The sequence below is a fragment of the Zingiber officinale genome, chromosome 6B (genome assembly GCF_018446385.1).
Source record: "Zingiber officinale cultivar Zhangliang chromosome 6B, Zo_v1.1, whole genome shotgun sequence".
Taxonomy (NCBI): domain Eukaryota; kingdom Viridiplantae; phylum Streptophyta; class Magnoliopsida; order Zingiberales; family Zingiberaceae; genus Zingiber; species Zingiber officinale.
The window spans coordinates 72510284-72535208 of NC_055996.1; the positions used below are offsets into that span (position 1 = coordinate 72510284).

Below are 24925 nucleotides of genomic sequence, written 5' to 3' on the forward strand. Positions count from 1 at the left end.
AACTCTTTGCAAAATATTAAGGTAGGAGGATGCATCGTTATCTAGTAAAGAATTTTAGAATAGTGTGATGTAATTCTAGATGAAATATAGAACTTTTATGTATCTATATAGTTTTGAGACTGTACATAGATCAAATTCAGAACTTTTATGCATCATTATCATTGAAGACAAAACAAGAAAGAGCAGCTTATCAAAAAGAAGGAACACAATTAAACAACTATTTAAAGCTAACTTTAACATAATTATTTAAAGTTAACTTTATATAATTAAACAACTATAACATAATTATTTAAAGCTAACTGTATATATAGATCAGTAAATGCATATTAATGAACTTAGGAATACCGAAAAGAGGTGAACAAATACAATTTTCTTCAACTACAATGAGATCACACCAAATTGAGACCTGCACAAACAACATTATCAAATCAGGACAAAAATAAAGTTAGAGTATTAGAGACTTCATTCATATTGCCTAGTTAGAGACTCCAAACGAACCTCTGGATTAGTAGCTCGAGAATCTCTATCAAAGTGCCTTCCTCTTTTTGTTCCTTTCTTCTTTTTATCTTTTTTACCCAAATCATTGGATTCATGTGCCAAAGTATGAGAACCATTTGATATTATAGATTGCTCCAAATTTATGCATTTCAGATATAGAGTTTGCCAGACAAACATTTTCCTTCTTTGAATTACAATACAAGCATAACTCAAGTAAATAACAGAATATGAAACATAATTGAAACAGAGTAAAATTGAGTTCACATTTTCAAAGAATCAACAAAGCTCCTACAACAATATGTTATTTATTGCTTCCATGTACCACATGAACCCAGCCAAACAATAAACCAATTAAACAACGAATAAAATACAACTGAACCCCACAACTTACCTTGAACCTTCTGCACCTTCTTCCTGACCTATCCTTACAACCTTCACAATGTATACGGACTATAAGAACACATGTCTGCAATTGAAAACATGTACTGATTAATACGCATGAAAGTCAATATTTTCTACAAATAATTCAATTCTCATTTCATTAAAAAATATAGAAACTAAAAATTAAAAACATATTATTGAAGAAATCACAATGAAATCCTGAACAATGTACTTGGTGTTGATTTCTTAGCAAAGATTTGGATATACCATTTTGATTAGTCATCTCGTCAAAGAGTCTCTGAGTTATCTGAAACGATTCTTAATAAATAAATGGCAAATCTAAAATCATTTAACTGAGCTCTTACTAGTTTCTAGAACTAAAACCCTCATCAACGATCTCTAACCCTTGCAGAATCGAGGACAAATAAAACTAACCTTATTCATTGGCTTTGTAGGATCGAGGAGTTATCTTGGATAGCCATAAACCAGGGAAACAATACTGCAGAGGCAAATCAAGCATAAGAGAAGGCGCATATCAATGGTAAAGAGCAGAAAAGAGATCAATCCTAAGTCAAGTGCGAGAAATCAAACCAAATTTAGGAAAACAAGCATGTTTTTATAGGAAACTTACATCAAGATGCTGCTGCATGATCTTGGGCTTCTTCTTCAGCTGCAGAGGGAGACGGCGGTTAGCCACGGCAAGGCCCACGCCGGCGGCCAGACGCCTGGCAGTGTCCAGCCACACGCCTGGCAGTGGCCAGCCACACGCCGGCCAAGCAGCGGCCTGGCGGCGGCCAGGTAGGGCCTGGCGCCGTCCAGGCAGCGCCGCCGGGCAGGCAGCGCCTAGCGGCGGCCAGCACGCGCCGGAGAGAGGGAGATTCGAGAGCAGTGGGCTTACCAATCGAAAACCTTCCACGGCCGGAGATCAAGCGGTCGTCGCATATCACGCCGCCATCGTCGGTTGGAGATGTGGCCGAAACCCTGGAAATCGCAGGTTGGAAGGGGAACGGGGGAGAAAGAAATGGGGAAGAAAACAAGAATTGGAATGGGATGTAGACATAGGGTTATTAGTATCAAAATTTTTTTGTTCCCAATTTCGACCCTAATCTGGGACGAATCCTGGATTTGTCCCAAAATCTGGGACGAATCCTGGATTCGTCCCAAAATCTGGGACGAATCCAGGATTCATCCCAGAATTTATTTTTTAATAAAAAAGGGAAAAAATCAAAAGGAATAAATACAGACCTAGAGACATCGGAATTTAATGAAACAAGTTTCTATGCGTTCGTATCATTGTCCTGATCGTAAATCTATCAATAAAAATATTTTTTACCAAATATATATATATTTGGAATTTTTTAATCCCAATTTGACCTTATTTGGTGTTAAAAATTCAAATTACTGAAAATAATAATTAAAAATTATGGATGATGACGTATTTACGATTAGCTCAACGATACCAATGCATAGAAACTTATTTCATCAAATTCCGAGGTCTCTAGGTCCATATTTAAGCCTTACATGTTTCATTTTAATTATTTAAAAATAATTTTAGGTTTGGGACGAATTTTGGATTCATCCAAAATTTTGGGACGAATCCAGGAATTCGTCCCAAAGTTTGGGACGAATCTCTGGATTCGTCCCAAAATTTGGGACGAATCCAGAGATTCGTCCCAAAAATTTAATCATTTTTTTAAAAAATAAACAAACTTGGACAGCTTAAATACGGACCTAGAGACATCAGAATTTGATGAAACAAGTTTCTATGTGCTCGTCTCATTGTCATGATCATAAATCTATCAATAAAAATAGTTTTTTACCAAATATATATATATTTGGAATTTTTTAATCCCAATTTGACCTAATTTGGTGTTAAAAATTCAAATCACTGAAAATAATAATTAAAAATTATGGATGATGATGTATTTACGATCAGCTCAACGATACGGATGCATAGAAACTTATTTCATCAAATTCCGAGGTCTCTAGGTCCTTATTTAAGTTTTCGGACACTAATTTACAAACGTTTAGTACACAACACATTTTTAGTTAGTATCAATCTATAGATGTTTTAAAAAATATCTACATAGAGATATCGGAATTTGATGAAACAAGTTTCTATGTGCTCGCCTCATTGTCATGATCATAAATCTATCAATAAAAATATTTTTTACCAAATATATATATATTTGGAATTTTTTAATCCTAATTTGACCTAATTTGGTGTTAAAAATTCAAATTACTGAAAATAATAATTAAAAATTATGGATGATGACGTATTTACGATCAGCTCAACGATACGAATGCATAGAAACTTGTTTCATCAAATTCCGAGGTCTCTAGGTCCATATTTAAGCCTTACATGTTTCATTTTAATTATTTAAAAATAATTTTAGGTTTGGGACGAATCTTGGATTCGTCCCAAATTTTGGGACGAATCCAGAATTCGTCCAGAATTCGTCCCAAAAATTTAATCATTTTATTAAAAAATAAACAAACTTGGACGGCTTAAATACGGACCTAGAGACATCGGAATTTAATGAAACAAGTTTCTATGTGCTCGTCTCATTGTCATGATCATAAATCTATCAATAAAAATATTTTTTAACAAATATATATATATTTGAAATTTTTTAATCCCAATTTGACCTTATTTGGTGTTAAAAATTCAAATTACTGAAAATAATAATTAAAAATTATGGATGATGACGTATTTACGATTCGCTCAATGATACCAATGCATAGAAACTTGTTTCATCAAATTCCGAGGTCTCTAGGTCCATATTTAAGCCTTACATGTTTCATTTTAATTATTTAAAAATAATTTTAGGTTTGGGACGAATTCTGGATTCGTCCCAAATTTTGGGACGAATCCAGGAATTCGTCCCAAATTTTGGGACGAATCCAGGAATTCGTCCCAAAGTTTGGGACGAATCTCTGGATTCGTCCCAAAATTTGGGACGAATCCAGAGATTCGTCCCAAAAATTTAATCATTTTCTTAAAAAATAAACAAACTTGGACGGCTTAAATACGGACCTAGAGACATCGGAATTTGATGAAACAAGTTTCTATGTGCTCGTCTCATTGTCATGATCATAAATCTATCAATAAATATATTTTTTACCAAATGTATATATATTTGGAATTTTTTAATCCCAATTTGACCTAATTTGGTGTTAAAAATTCAAATCACTGAAAATAATAATTAAAAATTATGGATGATGATGTATTTACGATCAGCTCAACGATACGGATGCATAGAAACTTGTTTCATCAAATTACAAGGTCTCTAGGTCCTTATTTAAGTTTTCGGACACTAATTTACAAACGTTCAGTACACAACACATTTTTAGTTAGTATCAATCTATAGATGTTTTAAAAAATATCTACATAGAGATATTGGAATTTGATGAAACAAGTTTCTATGTGCTCGCCTCATTGTCATGATCATAAATCTATCAATAAAAATATTTTTTACAAAATATATATATATTTGGAAATTTTTAATCCTAATTTGACCTAATTTGGTGTTAAAAATTCAAATTACTGAAAATAATAATTAAAAATTATGGATGATGACGTATTTACGATCAGCTCAACGATACGAATGCATAGAAACTTGTTTCATCAAATTCCGAGGTCTCTAGGTCCATATTTAAGCCTTACATGTTTCATTTTAATTATTTAAAAATAATTTTAGGTTTGGGACGAATTCTGGATTCGTCCCAAATTTTGGGACGAATCCAGGAATTCGTCCCAAAATTTGGGACGAATCCAGAATTCGTCCCAAAAATTTAATCATTTTATTAAAAAATAAACAAACTTGGACGGCTTAAATACGGACCTAGAGACATCGGAATTTGATGAAATAAGTTTCTATGTGCTCGTCTCATTGTCATGATCATAAATCTATCAATAAAAATATTTTTTTACCAAATATATATATATTTGGAATTTTTTTAATCCCAATTTGACCTAATTTGGTGTTAAAAATTCAAATTACTGAAAATAATAATTAAAAATTATGGATGATGACGTATTTACGATCAGCTCAACGATACGAATGCATAGAAACTTGTTTCATCAAATTCCGAGGTCTCTAGGTCCATATTTAAGCCTTACATGTTTCATTTTAATTATTTAAAAATAATTTTAGGTTTGGGACGAATTCTGGATTCGTCCCAAATTCTGGGACGAATCCAGGAATTCGTCCCAAAGTTTGGGACGAATCTCTGGATTTGTCCCAAAATTTGGGACGAATCCAGAGATTCGTCCCAAAAATTTAATCATTTTTTTAAAAAATAAACAAACTTGGACGGCTTAAATACGGACCTAGAGACATCAGAATTTGATGAAACAAGTTTCTATGTGCTCGTCTCATTGTCATGATCATAAATCTATCAATAAAAATATTTTTTACCAAATGTATATATATTTGGAATTTTTTAATCCCAATTTGACCTAATTTGGTGTTAAAAATTCAAATCACTGAAAATAATAATTAAAAATTATGGATGATGATGTATTTATGATCAGCTCAACGATACGGATGTATAGAAACTTGTTTCATCAAATTCTGAGGTCTCTAGGTCCTTATTTAAGTTTTCGGACACTAATTTACAAACGTTCAGTACACAACACATTTTTAGTTAGTATCAATCTATAGATGTTTTAAAAAATATCTACATAGAGATATCGGAATTTGATGACACAAGTTTTTATGTGCTCGCCTCATTGTCATGATCATAAATCTATCAATAAAAATATTTTTTACCAAATATATATATATTTGGAATTTTTTAATCCCAATTTGACCTAATTTGGTGTTAAAAATTCAAATCACTGAAAATAATAATTAAAAATTATGGATGATGATGTATTTACGATCAGCTCAACGATACGGATGCATAGAAACTTGTTTCATCAAATTCCGAGGTCTCTAGGTCCTTATTTAAGTTTTCGGACACTAATTTACAAACGTTCAGTACACAACACATTTTTAGTTAGTATCAATCTATAGATGTTTTAAAAAATATCTACATAGAGATATCGGAATTTGATGAAACAAGTTTCTATGTGCTCGCCTCATTGTCATGATCATAAATCTATCAATAAAAATATTTTTTACCAAATATATATATATTTGGAATTTTTTAATCCTAATTTGACCTAATTTGGTGTTAAAAATTCAAATTACTGAAAATAATAATTAAAAATTATGGATGATGACGTATTTACGATCAGCTCAATGATACGAATGCATAGAAACTTGTTTCATCAAATTCCGAGGTCTCTAGGTCCATATTTAAGCCTTACATGTTTCATTTTAATTATTTAAAAATAATTTTAGGTTTGGGACGAATTCTGGATTCGTCCCAAATTTTGGGACGAATCCAGGAATTCGTCCCAAAATTTGGGACGAATCCAGAATTCGTCCCAAAAATTTAATCATTTTTTTAAAAAATAAACAAACTTGGACGAGTTAAATACGGACCTAGAGACATCGGAATTTGATGAAATAAGTTTCTATATGCTCATCTCATTGTCATGATCATAAATCTATCAATAAAAATATTTTTTACCAAATATATATATATTTGGAATTTTTTTAATCCCAATTTGACCTAATTTGGTGTTAAAAATTCAAATTACTGAAAATAATAATTAAAAATTATGGATGATGATGTATTTACGATCAGCTCAACGATACGAATGCATAGAAACTTGTTTCATCAAATTCCGAGGTCTCTAGGTCCATATTTAAGCCTTACATGTTTCATTTTAATTATTTAAAAATAATTTTAGGTTTGGGACGAATTCTGGATTCGTCCCAAATTTTGGGACGAATCCAGGAATTCGTCCCAAAATTTGGGACGAATCCAGAATTCGTCCCAAAAATTTAATCATTTTATTAAAAAATAAACAAACTTGGACGGCTTAAATACGGACCTAGAGACATCGGAATTTGATGAAATAAGTTTCTATGTGCTCGTCTCATTGTCATGATCATAAATATATCAATAAAAATATTTTTTAACAAATATATATATATTTGGAATTTTTTAATCCCAATTTGACCTTATTTGGTGTTAAAAATTCAAATTACTGAAAATAATAATTAAAAATTATGGATGATGACGTATTTACGATTAGCTCAACGATACCAATGCATAGAAACTTGTTTCATCAAATTCCGAGGTCTCTAGGTCCATATTTAAGCCTTACATGTTTCATTTTAATTATTTAAAAATAATTTTAGGTTTGGGACGAATTCTGGATTCGTCCCAAATTCTGGGACGAATCCAGGAATTCGTCCCAAAGTTTGGGACGAATCTCTGGATTCGTCCCAAAATTTGGGACGAATCCAGGATTCGACCCAAAAATTTAATCATTTTTTTAAAAAATAAACAAACTTGGACGGCTTAAATACGGACCTAGAGACATCGGAATTTGATGAAACAAGTTTCTATGTGCTCGTCTCATTGTCATGATCATAAATCTATCAATAAAAATATTTTTTACCAAATATATATATATTTGGAATTTTTTAATCCCAATTTGACCTAATTTGGTGTTAAAAATTCAAATCACTGAAAATAATAATTAAAAATTATGGATGATGATGTATTTACGATCAGCTCAATGATACGGATGCATAGAAACTTGTTTCATCAAATTCCGAGGTCTCTAGGTCCTTATTTAAGTTTTCGGACACTAATTTACAAACGTTCAGTACACAACACATTTTTAGTTAGTATCAATCTATAGATGTTTTAAAAATATCTACATAGAGATATCGGAATTTGATGAAACAAGTTTCTATGTGCTCGCCTCATTGTCATGATCATAAATCTATCAATAAAAATATTTTTTACCAAATATATATATATTTGGAATTTTTTAATCCCAATTTGACCTAATTTGGTGTTAAAAATTCAAATCACTGAAAATAATAATTAAAAATTATGGATGATGATGTATTTACGATCAGCTCAACGATACGGATGCATAGAAACTTGTTTCATCAAATTCCGAGGTCTCTAGGTCCTTATTTAAGTTTTCGGACACTAATTTACAAACGTTCAGTACACAACACATTTTTAGTTAGTATCAATCTATAGATGTTTTAAAAAATATCTACATAGAGATATCGGAATTTGATGAAACAAGTTTCTATGTGCTCGCCTCATTGTCATGATCATAAATCTATCAATAAAAATATTTTTTACCAAATATATATATATTTGGAATTTTTTAATCCTAATTTGACCTAATTTGGTGTTAAAAATTCAAATTACTGAAAATAATAATTAAAAATTATGGATGATGATGTATTTACGATCAGCTCAACGATACGAATGCATAGAAACTTGTTTCATCAAATTCCGAGGTCTCTAGGTCCATATTTAAGCCTTACATGTTTCATTTTAATTATTTAAAAATAATTTTAGGTTTGGGACGAATTCTGGATTCGTCCCAAATTTTGGGACGAATCCAGGAATTCGTCCCAAAATTTGGGACGAATCCAGAATTCGTCCCAAAAATTTAATCATTTTTTTAAAAAATAAACAAACTTGAACGAGTTAAATACGGACCTAGAGACATCGGAATTTGATGAAATAAGTTTCTATATGCTCATCTCATTGTCATGATCATAAATCTATCAATAAAAATATTTTTTACCAAGTATATATATATTTGGAATTTTTTTAATCCCAATTTGACCTAATTTGGTGTTAAAAATTCAAATTACTGAAAATAATAATTAAAAATTATGGATGATGACGTATTTACGATCAGCTCAACGATACGAATGCATAGAAACTTGTTTCATCAAATTCCGAGGTCTCTAGGTCCATATTTAAGCCTTACATGTTTCATTTTAATTATTTAAAAATAATTTTAGGTTTGGGACGAATTCTGGATTCGTCCCAAATTTTGGGACGAATCCAGAATTCGTCCCAAAAATTTAATCATTTTATTTAAAAATAAACAAACTTGGACGGCTTAAATACGGACCTAGAGACATCGGAATTTGATGAAACAAGTTTTTATGTGCTCGTCTCATTGTCATGATCATAAATATATCAATAAAAATATTTTTTAACAAATATATATATATTTGGAATTTTTTAATCCCAATTTGACCTTATTTGGTGTTAAAAATTCAAATCACTGAAAATAATAATTAAAAATTATGGATGATGACGTATTTACGATTAGCTCAATGATACCAATGCATAGAAACTTGTTTCATCAAATTCCGAGGTCTCTAGGTCCATATTTAAGCCTTACATGTTTCATTTTAATTATTTAAAAATAATTTTAGGTTTGGGACGAATTCTGGATTCGTCCCAAATTTTGGGACAAATCCTAGATTCGTCCCAGAATTTGGGATGAATCTTCGATTCGTTCCTAAATTTGGGACGAATCCAATATTTATCCCTAAATTTGGGACAAATATTTTTTCGTTCCAGATTTGGGGACGAATTTAGCAACGAATTATTTTTATGTTGCAAACTTGAAACGAAATTTTTTTGTTGCAAGTTTTGTTGGTTATTTGGGTCAAAATTTATTTTCGACCCTAAATTTGTTCCAATTTTGGGACGAATTTTTTTCGTTCCAAATGTTTGTCCCCAAAGTTGTATTTTTTTTGTTGTGCAAGTAGATACAATAATAGGAGTAGCAAAACAAAATTAGTTCTAGAGAAAATGGGTACTACTCCTACTTAACTTCAATGTCCACTAGAGAAAGTCTAAGTAAAGTTATGAACAAATAGCATTAAATATGGTCATGTGAAATAAAAACTTCAACCTATTGTACAAGATTTAACATGATGAAATTCACAAAGTAGAACAACATTGCAGTAAATCAGATGTAATTTCACTATAGAACTACAACATAGCATACTGGAAGATAACATGAGGCAATTCATAGGACAGAACTTGAACATAATAAACCTGCAACAATTCACAATCAAATTTCAGCATGGTAAGCATGAAGTAATTCCCAACAGAACTTCAACTTAACCTAATGGGTAATAACATGATGTAATTCGTAATATAGAACTTTAACATAGTAAGCATGAAGTAATTCACAATAGAACTTTAACGTAGCATAATGGATAACAACATGAGGTAATTGCGACAACCTTTATTAGAGCATATTCTTTCGGTCCTTATTCATGACCTATAGAGAGGTACCTCTTTGGAGAACATAAACTATCTATCCGTAATCAATCTACATTCCTTTATCATTTATGTTTGGAAGGGCTCTCCCTAGAGCTCATCCTAGGACACTCATCCTGTATGGTCACCACTCATGCCCATATTCATCTAGATAATTATGTAGGGAGATACACAACTTATACTATTAGACTTGTTGGGGGCTGGCTAGGGGGGGGGGGTTGAATAGCCCCTGCACAAAATGAAACAAAAGAACCTTTCTCGACTTATAACTTAAAATAAAATACTTGCATAAGAAATGATAAAGAAATCAAAAGACAGAGGCACAGAAGTTTTTACTTAGTTACAACCGGGGAGGTTGTTAATCCAAGGAAGTATAACACGCTAATATCTCCTTCAGGTGGAGAAGCCTCTTTATAGCAATGATCACACACAAAGAAGAAGCTAAATGAAAACTAGAGGCGTACAAATGTTGTTGCAAGAATACTTGTTGTTCATTAGCTTCTTGGACCAAAGCTATATTTATAGCTTTGGTCAGGGCGCCTGGAAGGGTTCCAGGCATCTGGAGGGTGATAAAATTTTATCTCCTTCGTAACAGATCGCGGTCAAACATGATCCAAATAAAACTTCATTCTGGGTGCCCGAACCAAGAAAGTCAACCATGTTGACCTTTTCTAGTTCGGGCCTTCCGCTCCGGCTCTGCTTGCTTTGATCCAGATCTTCCGCTCCGACTCCGCCTGCTTCGGTCCGTAGTCTTCTGCTCTGGTTCTGCTCGCTTGGGTGATTTCGTCTATCCGGAATAGAGCTCATCCAAATCCAACTTCCGACCTTCTCCTCGAGCAAGTTTCCGCTCCAACTTCTCGTCCCTCGGAAATGCCGTTCGCCTCCTTCTCGTCCGCCCTCGTACTCTTCTGTAGTACCTCGTCCCTCAGACGCACCGAGCTCGTCGGCTCTCTCCCATGTCGTCCTTCTCGCTAGCTACGTCTTTTGCTCGACTTCCTGCACTCCTAAATTCCTGCACACTTAGACACAGTGTTAAACACAACATGACATAACTTTAACTTATTTGATCACATCAAAACAACCTTGGGGTACCAACAATCTCTTCCTTTTTTATGTAAGCAACTCAAGTTAAGTTAGGGTAAATCAACATAAAATAAAAGCAATAATTTTACAATTAAAAAGTGAAATTTGAAATTACTACCTCCCCCTAGACCTAATCTTCCCTTCTCCCCCTTTGATCACATAAAAAATGGGGTACAAAAAAATCTAAGGGTTAAATTTTTCAAAAAAAAAAAGGATTTTTTTTTTAAAAAAATTGATTTTCAACATTTTGAAAAACTCTACAACTTTTGAAAATTATTTTGATAGCACTTAAAATAATTTTAGAAAAAAAATCTAAGTAAAATTTTTTTTGACATCAATATTTTTCTAAGTTTGCAAAAACTAATTTTGTAGAAATAATTTTGGACAAAAGTAAAGCTGATAAAAAAAATTTTAAGTTAAAATTTCTAAGTTTAAAAAGATTAAAAAATGAGTAACTATTTAAAGTATTTTTTAATTATAATTAAATACTTTATTAGTTAGTCAATTAAACATTTTATTTCATCAATCGGCTTTCAGGCTGTAGTGAGGCACTAGACCTTCTTGGTTATTGGATCATCAACCACTTCTAGACAAAACCTCATAATGAAATTAAATATTTAATATACTCTCTGAAAGCCCTAAGTCTAATTAAACTTTAATTTAGACAAGTCTTTGGAACCCAATATAGGTTTCTTCCAACTGAGCTAACTAGAAATTTCTTTGATATATATTTCTGAATTTTTTTTCTAATTTGTCCTTTATGGTAATAAAAACATCAATTTAGATCATTAAATTTTCTACTACTTGTATTATATGAGCATGTATAATTTTTCAAATTCTTTATTTCTTTTTACAAAATATCATTTTCTAATTTTACTTTGTCAAATTCTTCTAATGGACAAGATTTAGCTATAATTAATTTCAACTCTTTATTTTTTTTTTCAAGTTTGCAACCATCTTTAGTTAATAATTTATTACATTTAAACAACTTATCAGGTGGAAGAGATTGTACTTGATTTACCTTGTCGATCTCGTTATCCGTAACTCCCCTTAAACTGCTGCTTTCTTCTATTATCGCTCCCTCTTCATCGATGCTCTCGATACTCATTTCGGACGAGCTTTCTTCGTGTTCATCTTCTTGATGACTTGTCATCAACGCAAGTCCGGAAAAGGTTTCAACCTCTAAATGTAGTCTTGGACTTACATTGCCAAGACCACATGCTTGGACTTATACCGCCAAGACACAACTTGAATTTTCACCTTTGTTAAGATCACACTTGAACTTTCCTTGTTGTATCTATATCCTGCACACTTACAAAGCATATCAAATACAATAATAAACTTAACTTAAATATTTGCTAAAACATCAAAACCTAGGGCACATAAATTGCTCTAACAATATATACATATGTGTTTTCACTATAAGTAATTATGTGCTAATTTGTGGAATTGATTTTATAGGTGATCAAGGAGAAGGACCAACTTGGATTGATCTAGACCATTCATCTAATATATGAAGGAATTTAGGTTACCCATCAACCATCCAACTCAAAGATAGAATGGATTAAGACCACTGATCCAGATCTAAACCTTTTGATCTAGATATGAAATAATCCAACCATTAATTAAGATCTAGAGAATGGCAGTTGATTCAGATATGGGAGATTTAAATGATAAACTACAGCAACTCAAGGAGTTCGTCAATTTGGAATAGTGATCATCGAGTAGAGATGAAGACACGGGAGAAGAAGGGAGATAGCAGAGCTCCATCGATGTTGACCACTAGAGTTTCACCATCCTTCGTCCACTGAGGTCAAGGGCTTTTCCTTCCTCGTCGACCTCCATCTCCACCAAAATTCTTCTCAATCATAATGCAAGCTTCCATCCTTTGTCGCTCCTTCCCTCTCTGCAGTGGTAAGCCGATGACGACTGCCTTCCTCGCCAACACTATCCAGTCCATGGATGACCCCAAACCATTGGTGAGGATTATATACGAGTCCTCCCTACACCTTGTTCGGAACCAAAGCTTCGTAGGTATCCCTTTTGCGCCATGATTTTTTAGGTTTTAGAAGTGTTGTATTTGTTATTTAGTATGATTCCTTGAAATTTAATTTTCTAATAGTTTTTGTTGTAATTTATATCCTAAAAAGGAAAGATGCTGAGAACTTTAGATTTTGTATGATGTACTCATTATTTGACATGCAACCATATAACAAGACAATATTATATGTGTTATCTACCCTTAACTATGAATTTTAGTGCATGCTAACTCTATGGTATATCATAAATTTCAATATCTAGTGCTTGATTCAGAAATTTATTAACTAATTAATATGTTTCCTGTCTTTATTTGTAGATAAGCCAATAGAGAAAACCCTGCGGGATGCATTTAGATCAGAAGTTGATAGGTCATTATCTAAAAACAAAATCATAATTGTCGACTCTTTAAACAACATTAAGGTGAATGATTTATTTTTATGATCTTAATGCTTGTTATTAAACTTGGCTAAACTAAGTCATGTCTGGAATTAATATATATTTTATTTTGCTTGCCAGTTTCTTTCTACTAGTTCATATTTTGTTTATTTTTTTAATTAGTATGACCTTAAGTTTTTTTCTGAACATGAAAAGTTGATTAAACTGACATTTAATTTTTAATTCCACATCTCTCATCTTGTGTATTTTATGCTAAGGAGACAGACATGCACTCAATTTCTATTATCCTTAATCTTACTTATAACTCTCAATAAATTTCTTACATATTAGAAGGTTATTCATGATAAAAATTTTCCTGTACCATTACTGTAGCATAGTCTTATTCATTATTTCAATACTTAATTCACAATGTCTAATGCAAATTCAGATAAAAGCCGGGACACATGGCTAACACATGCCTTGGTTTTTTGTGTGTGTATATACTCAGGGTTATAGATATGAGCTATGGCACATTGCTCAACCTCCGGAATAAGATATTGTATGGTAATCATTTATTAATACTATTTTAGTGAGCTTAACTAAATTCACTATTTTTGACCAGTATTACATAAATACTGAAAAAGATAAATACTTTGTTATGATATTTTTGTTAGTAGTTTTGAGAGCATGAAATAGAAACAAAATAATGAGGTAATTACTCACAGTACTTTTCCGAAGAAATCGCCAAAGAATCGCCGAAGACGTCGCTGCTATTGTCGCTGAGAAGATCACCTCACGGAACCTCCTCAAACTCTTTCACGAACCAAATCCCGGCCTCTGGGCGTTCTCCTCTACTCGCTGATCACCTCCCAAAACTCTGATCACCTCCGCTTCACTCGCACACCTCTTATTCATCAGATTGCCTTGGATGCCATCATATATAGTAAGCAAGACATCGGTTACCAACCGATGCCTTGATGGCTGCTTTCAATGGAGGAAGACGAAGGTGAATGGGCACCCCTTCATCTTCTCGACGTTGCAACTGATGCAACGTTTAACATCTCCCACTCGTTCAAGTCAATCCATATGGTCACATAGACCATGTCAGTCACATAGACTACAAGGTGATCATGTCACGAAGACCAGAGCGAAATTAGTCACAAAGACTAAATAAGTCACGTACACTTTATGAGGATCAAGTCACGAAGACCAGAGCAAAATTTAGTCACAAAGACCAAATAAGTCACGAAGACTTTATGAGGATCAAGTCACGAAGACCAGAGCAAAATTTAGTCACAAAGACCAAATAAGAACATCCATTCCATACATTAGGGAAAATGGTTCGTGCGACAGCAAGCACAGTGAGCATTCAATTGCTAAGAAGATTGTCACACCTTACTTAGCTGCTCCATAGAACGAATCAGAGACATAAATGTTTATAGAATGAATCAAAGACATAAATGGCTTGCTTTTACCCCAGATTAAATTATTTACATCATTATGACCATCTCTAATCCCTCATATTGACCATATGTCAAGAGCATGTTCAACATCTACAATCAAACAAATTATTCACAATTACATTTTATGTACTGAACTAAAAAAGTAACCAGTACCAGTGAATAAATGTCACAGATGTAAATCAATCTTAATCTTCCTTTTTAGCTAGAATCTATTCATTCTAATCAGTCGCTTTCCTAGTTATGCTCCATACACCGAATCATCCATAGCCAATAGGAAATATGCTAAAGTAGCAGACACTGATCAGAACTTCAAGTAGACAGCTAAATAGTCACTTAGGCTAAAATCGAGATTAACTTATAATCTCAAGGGTCTCACATAGTAGAGAAGCAGGGATCCATTCTCCTACTACTCTTCTTGTCGCCATAGCACATGTGGTATGAATCACATGCTACGATGTTATTCTCTTTTCCAAAAAGAGCGCATGTTTTTCCCAAAATTTAACATCATACAGATTTCGATCTAGACATTCCCAATGTCTAATCCTGAATTAAACATATGAATTCTAATCTGACCTCAAGCAGATTCAGTAAATGGTGGGTGCATTTACTCCAATCATTACACAAATGATCTCATCTTGATACAAATATCAAGGCGACCTTAACTTATGTGTATGTCTCTATTCACAGCTACATAAGCTGTCCCATAAGCAACGGTCTTACCTCTATTTGTACTTAACAAATAGAGATGATTGTCTATGTGAGTGGACCAATCTCAATCTGCCAACATGCTTATCGAGACTTTTATTCAAATGTAACAAAGACATATATACTGAATAAATCATGGTATTTTTCATTTATCACAATGTCTTTACAATTAGTTACATTCTTCGAAGTCCCAAAGACTTCACATGTCCATAAAATGACTCTTTAGTTAATGGCTTAGTAAAAGGATCAGCAAGCATATTCCGTGTAGGGATGTACTCAAGAATAATCTTTTTCTTGTCAACAATATCCCTTACAAAATTATACTTAATTTCTATATGCTTGCCTTTGCTGTGATATTTGGGATCCTTGGAAAAAGCTATCGCAGCTTAACTGTCACAGTACACAGTAACAAGGCTCCCACTATCCTCAGCAATCTTCAGATGCTTCAGGAACCTTCTTAGCCAGACAGCCTCTTGCACAGCCGCTGCACAAGCCACATACTCAGCTTCCATTGTCGACAAGGCTACACAAGCCTGCTTCTTGTTGTTCCATGAGATGGCGCCACCATTCAGCAAGAAGACATAGCCGGATGTGGATTTTCTGTCGTCAAGGTCCCCTGCCCAATCTGCATCTGTGTAGCCACTTAGGCTCATTTCTGATCCTTGGAACCAGAGACAATAATCAACTGTTCCTTTAAGATATCTGAATATCCTCTTCACCGCTTTCCAGTGTCTTGATCCTGGGTTTGACTGGTAACAACTAACTAAGCCAACAGCATAGCTTATATCAGGACGGGTACATAACATAGTGTACATCAAACTACCAATGGCACTGGCATATGGTTTCTTCTTCATTTCGACTATTTCCTCAGGAGTCTTGGGATACATACTTTTGCTCAAAATAGTACCTTTCGCTATAGGCGTCTATTCAATGTTGCAATATGACATATTGAAGTGTTGTAGCATCTTAGTGATATAAGCTTCTTGAGATAAACCCAAAAGCCTTTTTGATTGGTCTCTAACGGTCTTAACTCCTAAGATGTACTCTGCTTCTCCCATATCTATTATGTCAAATTGCGATGAAAGCCAACTTTTGACTTCTATCACACACTTTATGTCGCTTCTAGCTATTAGCATATCATCAACATATAATGATAAAATGATAAACTTTCCTTTCTCCTTTCTTAGGTAAACACAATGGTCCTCATTGACCATTTCGAAACCATAAGACAATATTACTTCATTAAATCTTATGTTCCATTATCTTGACGCTTGCTTTAGCCCATATATAGACTTCCGAAGTCTACATACTCTTTTCTCTTGGCCTTCAGCAACACAACCTTCTGGTTGTACCATATAGATTTCTTCGTCAAGATTACCATTAAGGAAAGCTTTTTTTACATTCAGCTGATGTAATTCCATGTCATATTGTGCTACTATAGCTAGGATGACACGTATTGACACAAACTTCACAACTGGTGAGAATGTCTTTTCAAAGTCAATACCCTCCATTTGGGTATATCCTTTTGCAACTAATCGAGCTTTGTATCGATTAATCGATCCATCTGCTTTCCTATTTACTTTGAGAACCCACTTATTCCCAATAGCCCTTCGGGTCGGAGGAAGATCGACTAAATCCCAAACTTGATTATTTCTCATTGACTCCATTTCTTCATCCATTGTAATTTTCCATTCTTTTCTAACTGAGCTTCTCAAAGCTTCCCCAATTGTTCGAGGTTCATCATCATCATCTGGGAGAACCATCAATACCTCATTCTCAATATCAAACCTTCTCCGAGGAATAATCTGACGACTACTTCTTCGAAGGTTAGACTATTGAGAAACTGACTCATTCAGTGACAAATTACTCCCACTTGGTTAACTAGTTTCAGGCATCTCCTAATTTGTTGATAAAGGAACATTATCCTCCTCCTCTATCTCATATAGAGGAATTATCTTATCAACTCCACCCCGTGTTGGGAACTCAGTTTCAAGAAAAGTAACATCTCTTGACTCTATTTCAGAGATGGTTCCCTATTGTCGCTCACCAATAAAAACATAACCCTTAGAAGTCTCAGAGTACCTTATAAAGATACACTTCTTACCTCTGGGTCATAATTTTTCATATTCGTGAGTCTTATCATGAACGTAGGCAGCTGACCCCTAAGGTCTCAGATTACTTAAATCCGGCTTTCTGCCTGTCCAACGTTTATGTGGGGTAGATGGAACTGACTTTGAAGGTACTTTGTTAAGTATATAGGTTGCAACTAATAATGCATCTCCCCAATAGGAGATTGACAAATTAGCCTGCGCCATCATAGACCTAACCATTTCAAGAAGAGTCTTATTTCTTCTTTTAGCAACCCCATTTTGCTATGGAGTTCCAGGGATAGTTAACTGTCTAATAATCCCTTTCTCATTACACATTGTCTTGAACTGATCAGACAAATATTCACCTCCACGGTCAGTGCGCAAGGCTTTAACCTTAGGTTCCAATTGATTCTCAACTTCGTTCAAGTAACGAATAAAGCAATCCAATGCTTCAGATTTGTGAGAAATCAAATATACATGACCAAAACGCGTGAAGTCATCAATAAATATAATGAAATAAGAACTCCCATTTCTAGCCTTCATATTCATCGGACCATAAATATCCGAATGAATTAATTGTAATGGTGATTCAGCCCTAATAGTCTTACCAAATGATTTCCTAGCCGTCTTTCCAACAAGACAATGCTCACATATAGACAAGTTAATCTTAGCATGAGTGCCTAAAAAGCCCTCCTTAGCTAATCTATTCATTCGTTCTTGTCCTATATGTCCCAATCTAGCATGCAAAATTTCATCATTAACATCAGCATTACTAGTAAGAGCAATGTTTGAAAAATAACCATCATTATTATTTGGTTCTACATCAAGAACCATAACACCATTTGTTACAAAACCATACCCAATTAACACAGAGTTAATTCGAAGTTCCACGCAACGACTATAAAAATTTACATTGTAACCTAAATCAAGAAGACAAATAGTGGAAACCAGATTCCGTCGAATCTCAGGAGCGTACAGGACATCATGTAGAAACAAGGTGCCTCCACCACGTAGGTTGAGTTTGCAAGTGCCAATTCCTTTGACTTCAATTCTTGCATTGTTTCCTACATATCCATTTGTTGCCAGCTGGTACTCGACGGTACTCCACATATGTAGCTCGATCACGAGCTATGTGGTTCGTTGCTCCTGAATCTACAATCGACAAAGGATAAGAATCAGCTAACAACACTGTACTTGCAACATATTGCTCGTGGAAAGAAGACAAAAATGGATCTACCTTTTTAGGCTCAGTTCAATCCCGAGCAAAATGGCCCTTCTTGCCACAGTTGAAGCTGGTCAACTTGCTCATAGGTCTTTGTCCATATCTCTTTCCTTTCTTCTTGATTTGGTTTTTAACAGCAACAGCACTAGCCTCCTTTCCTTTTCCATTTCCTTTCTTAAACCATCTTTTCTTATTCTTGGAACCAGAACCTTCAGCTACAAAAGCTTGACCAGAAATTCTTGCGGATTTAATCCTCTCCGCCTCAAGTTCAACATGGCGTGAGACATTGGTGAAAGTATTGATACTCTCACTGTGGGTCAGATTCTGTTTCATCGTTTCCCAAGAATCAGGAAGGGAACGGATAACTGCTTGAACCTGTTGTTCATCGGTCAACGCATGACCAGCAGTCTTAAGCTCTCGAATCATGTTACCCATCTCCCTGAGATATCGGGCCATGGTAACATTCGAGCGCTTTTTACAGCTATCAAACTTGATAGTTAGCTGACGGAGCTTACTCAGACTGACTCCACTGTACTTCTCTCTAAGGGCTGCCTAGACAGTATGAGCAGATGGTAATGGCTCATACTCAAATACCTGGTTTTTAGTTGCCATGATCTACATAAATAAACACATTATTTATTATTTTAGTGTAATTCATATATGTGCAATTATTTATTGACTCAATGTAAATTAGAGTTAGTTTACAAAATCAAGTGATAACATTGTTTCCACTCATCATTTGTATGTTCTAATCTAATCAACATTGATCAATCATATCACACATATCTCATCTAATTAACGAATCGTTATTAAAATCAACTAATCATTTTTCATATGAACTAATCATATGGATATATGAACGAATCATATTCTCATGAACTAATCATGTCATGAAATGAACTAATCATTTCTAAGTTTGTTAACATATAACATAACTTTTCATTATATAATTCTGTTCGTACATAACGGCAGAAATTATTACATGACTTAAAAACTAGATGAGCTAACACTGTTCATACATAATGACAGTAAACAGAACACTAGTAAACTAGATAAGCTGACACTACTCCCACTAGGATAAATGCTAGAGCAGTGGGTAATTGCATCCCATTTGTCCCAGATTCTATGATGGGTGGTTCAACCTCAAATGTATCCATCAGATCTATTTCTGGATCTTCTACACACTCTTGAGGATCCTCCTCTGATTCTTCTGGATCCATCTCTAGATCCTCCTCGGGATCCATCTTTGGATCCTCCTCAAAATCTCCAGGATCCATTTCTGGATCCTCTTCAAATTCTTCGAGGTTCATTTCCGGATCATCTTCGATTCTTCAGGATTTGGATCCTCCTCTAAATCTTCAGAATCCATCTCTGGATCCTCCTCAGATTCTTCGAGGTCCATATCTTTGGGATCTGGATTCTCTTCAGATTCATCAGGACCTCATTCCAAATGAAGTAATTGTCTGCACATCTCTGAATATGAGATGTGCCCATCAGACTCATCCTAAAGTTGGAATGTTATCTGCCTTAGATGTTCCAATAATGAATAAATCAGAGACCATCTTCTTTCTATTTCCTAGACTGGATACCTTTCTTGCTCGAGATTCCAGAACAACCAATCAAGTCGACCAATAAGCCTACCGACTCCGTGATCCGGGTTATATTCCAGCTTCTTGATCTCCTCCCATAGCTCATGTTGTCGTTCATAGCGACCAGTCATCGTGTATCGTTCTTTGTATCTGGAATTGAAAATCATGATGTCAGTACAAAACCGACAGACTAGTAACAAAAACCAGTCTAATTCAATTATCACATATAGAACAAAATATATAGAATGCACAAGCAATTAAGAAAAACAAATTTCCTTATTTTGGGGAGTCTCATGTGACTGACACATTGGATCGGTCAATCAGGAATCCGGATCTTTAAGCTTAATCTATTGTCCTCATTAGAACTAATCTAATTGGTCAGGGATTTCTGACCTATGTTCTGTTATTGTTTAAGCTCATTTGAGTCAATCTCAGACTTATTGATCAAACTCAGGTCTGTTTGATTCATCTAATGTCCATTGGATTAAGTCTGACCCATTAGAACAAATCTAATCTTTTTGATCAAATCTGACACAACAGAACTAATCCAGTCATATTTGATCAGCCCAACTTCTGTAATCAAACTCACCCCAATTAATTCAATAATAAATTGAACTGGTTAAACCAAGAAATAATTTGAACCAGATCTAGATATCATTAAATCAAACTGGTCTACTTAAATCAATTAATAATTTAAACCAGACCTGGATTTGATTAGACAAGTTGGTCTGATTCCATTTTTGATAAATTGAATCATAAATTAATTAAATATTTATTTATTAATTAATAATACATCTTAGTATGTATTTAATTAATTACTAAATATATTTAATTAAATTTGAACACATGCAAGGTTTAGATGCGTGAAGAAAAAAAAAATTAAAACATGCATGCACCTTTTTTCTTTATACACGTTTTTTTTTCTTCACTATGCTTTGTCAAAATTACTGTGCATTTTCTCTCAATCGATTCATGAATCGATTCAGTACTAAAAAAATAAAAGTACTGTGCGCTACGATTTTGAATCGATTCATGCACAGTGTTGAATCGATTCAACACTGTGCTTCGTCAAAAGTAGCACTGTTCGCGATATTGGATCGATTGAAATGGAATTTCAATCGATTCAATTGATGAACAGTGTTACTGCTCATCTTCTTCTTCGCGACAGAAGAAGAAAAACACGAGCCTTTTCGCGTCGATTTTCATGCTTTGAAAACCATGCATGCTCTGATAACATTGTTAGTAGTTTTGAGAGCATGAAACAGAAACAAAATAATGCGGTAACCACTCACAGTGCTTTCCCGAAGAAATCACCGAAGAACTGCCGGAGACGTCGCTGCTGCTGTCGCCGAGAAGATCACCTCATGGAACCTCCTCGAACTCTTTCACGAACCAAATCCCGACTTCTGGGCGTTCTTCTCTGCTCGCTGATCACCTCCCAAAACTCTGATCACCTCTGCTTCACTTGCACACCTCTTATTCATCAGATTGCCTTGGACGCCATCATATATAGCAAGCAAGACATCGGTTACCAACCGATGCCTTGATGGCTGCTTTCAATGGAGGAAGACGAAGGTGAATGGGCACCCCTTCATCTTCCCGACGTTGCAACTGATGCAACGTTTAACAATTTTTTAAAAATAGTAAAAGAGATGAGTGAGTGGATGGTGGAGCCCATAAATAATGAGTGTTAATGTTAAAAGGGATGTGAGTGAAAGAGATATATTGTTATAATGAGTATGTGGCAGTGAACCCCATGTTTTTTGATGAAATGATGGATGTTATAACGAATTAGCGTTGCGGATGCTCTAATACCTCAGTTTATGATTTAAATTAATATTCATCCAAGACTAACTATTTGAATTTAACTTGACTGGCGTAGAGTGAATGGACACGCAACGCAATGTGATAATTGACCTGGAAGGAGTTAATTACATTTACGACTTGTTGTGATTCACTCTCTAGCTTGCTAGCCAGCCAACTCCAGGTCTAACATATGATACTATACCTCTTTCCAAGTCTAACATTGTGGCAAAAGGCAAATACGCTCGCCCCCAGCGCCTCCGCCAACTCGTCCCAAGGCTAATACGGAGGAGGTAAATCACGGGCGGCTACTAGCCTTTGGAATAGTGACTAACACATAAGGGAGGTATTTACCTCGGCTTTGCCGAGATTCGAACCCCATACCTCATTGTGGCAACACCTCATGCGCTAGCCACTAGACCCATCCGAGGGGACTCTTTCCAAGTCTAACATGGCAATTGAGTAAAAGAGATAAAACAGAATTATCAAAATTGACCGGATCAAATTATCAAATCAAATCATATTAGTATTTAGATTATTCTAATAATTCTATTATAATTATTCTCAGAAGTATTCTTAGAATAATTTTGTTATTTATTAATTAGTTAATTGACCAAGTACTTTTTGAACATTATATATTGTATTGTCCTTAGGACAAATATAAATGAACAATAGATTTTATTGCTCTCATATTATTTCTTGCTCTCTCCCTATTCTTCTTCTTACATGGTATCAGAGCCATCTCTTTTTTATATCCCCTCAATTTCTTGAGGCGGAGATCGTATAAACGGCGAATTTTAAATTTTTCCCTCAAGCCTCTTCTTTTCTCCTACGTGTTTTAATTTTCTTATTCTTCTCTATTTTTCAGAACAAATGAAAAATACTTATTTTCTTCTGTTGCCAACCCCTTTGCTTCTCTTTCCTCTTCCTTAATCTCTATTTTTTTTCGTCTCTGTGGTTTTTTCTTCACTACCACCGGACAAGTTATTTTTTCCTTTAGATGTCAAATACTCGACGACATCAAAGAGGCCAAAAGAAAAGTTCAGACCGATGTCAGATCTATCACATCATTGGTCATACTGGAAATATATGCCCTAAAAGACTTGATAGGTCTAGGGTAAAATGTCAAATTTGTCTTGGAATTGGACATTTTGGTATTCAATGTCCTAGTCCATTTGATTCAAATTTCATTAGTGGTCTTACAGCCTTAAGACAACCATCTATTTCACAAGTATATCCTAAAGTTCTTTCGTCTGTGCCTACTTGTGGTAAAATCCTAGAGTTTTCATCTACTGATTGGTATATTGACACTGAAACAACTCATCATGTCACATCAAATTATAATATCCTTACAGACGTAATGTAATATTATGGCTCAGATACGGTGCAAGTAGGCAATGATTCAGGTTTGCAGATTGCTAATCTTGGAAACACATATGTTCATTTATCTAATCGAACTTTTCACATGCGCAATGTCTTTCATGTTCCATCTATCACTAAAAATTTACCTTCTACACGTCAGTTTTGTCTTGATAACAATGTCATTTTTGAGTTTCATCATAATCATTATTTTATAAAGGATAGAGGAACAAATGTTATTGTGTTTTATGGGAGAATAAAAAATGGCCTCTATTGTCTTCAGAGTTCTTCAATCAAAGCCTTTGTTGGTGAACACACAAATAAACCAGCTTGGCATGCTCGACTTGGTCATCCTTTCCTTCGTATTGTTCAGTCAATCATCAATAGGTATGGCTTACCTACTTCTATTACCTCCTCTCCATCTCATTCATGCAGGGCCTGTATGAAATCTAAAAGTCATAAGTTACCTTTCTCTTCATCTGATTATGTTTCTAATTTTCCACTTGAAATAATCCATTCTGATGTTTGGGGTCTTGCACCTATTTTGTCTAATCAAGGTTTTCAATATTATGTTACATTCATTGATCATTTTAGTAAATATACTTGGCTCTTTCCTATGAAAAGGAAATATGATTTATTTGATATATTCTGTAATTTTGAAATTCAAGTTGAACGATCTTTTAATCGTAAAATACTCTCTTTTCATTCTGATTGGGGAGGTGAATATCAAGCTCTCCATCGTCATCTTGTCTCTTGTGGAATTGTTCATCGAGTTTCTTGTCCTCACACTCCAAAATAAAATGGCTCTGTTGAGAGAAAACATAGACATATAGTTGAAACTGCCTTAGCTCTTCTTCATCATGCATCGGTTCCACACAAATTTTGGGATGAAGCTGTTAGCACTGCAGTATATCTCATAAATAGACTTCCTACTCCATTGCTCAATTATAAATGTCCTTTTGAAAAACTTTATAATCAAACCCCTGATTACACTTTCCTTCGAATTTTTGGTTGCGCATGTTATCCATGGTTACGCCCCTATTCTAAATACAAACTTGACTCTCGTTCACTACAGTGTGTTTTTCTTGGTTATAGCAATTTGCACCATGGTTATCGTTGCTTGCATAT

The 24925-nt window shown here is 34.3% G+C and overlaps 1 long non-coding RNA gene across 1 annotated transcript; it reads right to left on the reverse strand.

Moving 5' to 3' along the window:
* Positions 1-384: 384 nt before the first annotated feature.
* LOC121990277 lies at positions 385-1908 on the reverse strand. Its single transcript, XR_006114532.1, has 4 exons — positions 1778-1908; positions 1315-1378; positions 499-964; positions 385-406 (listed from the first exon to the last, which is right to left on the reverse strand). It is a non-coding gene; the product is annotated as an uncharacterized LOC121990277 (long non-coding RNA).
* Positions 1909-24925: the final 23017 nt, after the last annotated feature.